This window comes from Ixodes scapularis, unplaced genomic scaffold (assembly GCF_016920785.2).
Source record: "Ixodes scapularis isolate PalLabHiFi unplaced genomic scaffold, ASM1692078v2 PGA_scaffold1__304_contigs__length_218370807, whole genome shotgun sequence".
Taxonomy (NCBI): domain Eukaryota; kingdom Metazoa; phylum Arthropoda; class Arachnida; order Ixodida; family Ixodidae; genus Ixodes; species Ixodes scapularis.
The window spans coordinates 218014901-218017400 of record NW_024609846.1 but is presented as its reverse complement, the minus strand read 5'-3'; the positions used below and the strand labels follow the sequence as shown (position 1 = coordinate 218017400).

Below are 2500 nucleotides of genomic sequence, written 5' to 3'. Positions count from 1 at the left end.
AATCCGAGTGAGGGAGTGTGATTTTCGTGCCGGACCGTACCCACATCCGCAGCAGGTCTCCAAGGTGAACAGCCTCTAGTCGATGGACCAATGTAGGTAAGAGAAGTCGGCAAAACGGATCCGTAACCTTGGAATAAGGATTGGCTCTGAGGACTGAGCCGGTCGGGCTGGGGACCTGAAGCAGGAACGGCACTGCACCGGGACTGGGCGGGGCTCGCTGTTCACGCGGCGCGGCCAAGCCCGGACCAGCGTCGGGACCTTCCTGTGGAAAGCCTCAGCTGCGCGGCGTCTGAGGGCTTCGTGCCCAAAGTGCTATGCTTCGGCCGGCAAAAAACAGTCAACTCAGAACTGGCACGGACCGGGGGAATCCGACTGTCTAATTAAAACAAAGCATTGCGATGGCCGCTGGTCGGTGTTGACGCAATGTGATTTCTGCCCAGTGCTCTGAATGTCAACGTGAAGAGATTCATCAAAGCGCGGGTAAACGGCGGGAGTAACTATGACTCTCTTGTGGGGGTTTTTGGAGGTCGCTCTTCCTCGATTAAGAGTTATAATACGATTTTCTTCCTTTTGTCGGGGGCGGGGGGGTTCTCTCGCTTGCCTGGTGAGGGCGTAACTCGGCTCCCCTAATCCCACTAACACTTTGGGCTTGGGTGGGTCACGTTTGGGTCCCTAGTTGGGCGGTTAAATCTCCCGAACTGGGGACTGGAGCGGCCGGTTGCGTTCCCCAATGGGTTCCAGCCATAGTGCCCTTCAGTTGCCCGACGATAAGGGAGTAAATAGGAAAAAAAAATAGCCAAATGCCTCGTCATCTAATTAGTGACGCGCATGAATGGATTAACGAGATTCCCACTGTAAAGTAAAGGGACAGATGGTGGATAATTCGATATGAGATATAAAATTTACAAGCCAGTAATTGTAACCCTTAACATTCTTTTTACAAAAAGAAAAAAAAATATATAACTTAACATTCTCCATGTTTCCAAATAGAAGAAAAAATGTAAATATGTAAATAATGTACAAATGTGTATACTGGGAGATCATGTGGATGGCCTGAATTCATAAACTAAGTATGAAAATAGAGTATACCCATCAAAACGGATCATTCTAAACTCATTGATGCAAGTGCTTTCACAAGTGTTACTGCCATATTCTCAAAATAACACATCTTTTAATGTCGTTATTTTGACCTTTAAAACCACTATTTCCCTAATTATCCTTGTACCCACCTTACATCAGTACATTATTGATAGAAATGACAAAATAATAAATATAGTTGAAAAAAAAAATTTAAGTTATATATTCTTAGCTTATCGTAATAAATACTCCACCGAAAGTAACCACTCAAACACTAGCATAATCTGTTTTCACACACATCGCTAATATTATTTCTCTACATTCGCACCATGTAAATAGCTGTACATAACCAATACGGACTTCACATAATAATTATTTCCTACTAACAAAGCATCGATTTCAAAATTATTCAAATTGTTTTGTGGCGCAATCTAGACAATATTCTACACTGTAGTTACCCCACAACTTGACATCACACACCATTATAATTGTATATTTGTATTGTCTTATTCTCTCTCTATATACAGATATTTAGATCCTTTCTTTTGCATTTATTTATTAGCGTTAACACTGTTTCACCAATTATAACTATAAAATCACTTCTTATCTTGAAACACTCAATCAAAAATCAATTCACTTTACAAAACAAGCGAGAGCCTGGCGGTCCGGATATTCCGGTCACTGGGCTTGAATAAGGCTTTCTCAAAACATATTACTTAAAACTTTTTCAAAATTTCATTAGTGATAAAATTATTTGACCAAACCATTTTTCGATTAGCTTTATTTAAGCTGACAATTACCAATAGCTATAAACGAACAAAGCAGGTGAACACATGAGCAGGTATATTTATGAATAAACATATTAATAGATTTACTAACTTATTTTACTTCTCATTTTTTACAGCTTACAATAAACCACAAGTTAAAGAAAACACCTCAAGCCAGAAGAAACAGAAACAAGACACAAGGACTGCAACGGGAAATATAAATCGCAAACTATAGAAAAGGAGATTCTAAGAATACACTTAAAGAAAATAAAAAACCCCGCGATTTTTACAGGCCCGTTCAATTGCGAGGTTTCGCTTCTTCCCTTTTTCCAATTGGCAATTTTATACAAAAAAGGCAAAAGCAATTTAGCTTTATTTATTTAATTTATTATATTTTTTTATTATTTTTATTGGATTAAACCTGTTATACCTCGAGTGGCACAGGTTGGAGAGAACTTTATTTTTCAGTCTTGTTTCCACTCTCCACTTAGAACTCTCTGTCCCTATCTACTCAATGGTTGGACGGTAACCCCAGAAGAAGTAGTATACCCAGTAGACATATGGAACTTTCATCCTAGTAATAAAACTTTAATATCATTTAATAGGTATGATCCACAAACATATATATCATCTAAAAATGTACTTCATTTATATAC

At 39.0% G+C, this 2500-nt stretch overlaps 1 pseudogene; it reads left to right on the top strand.

The window, feature by feature from the left end:
• The window catches only part of LOC120849721, an 8593-nt pseudogene that overhangs the window by 2195 nt on the left and 3898 nt on the right, over window positions 1-2500 (top strand).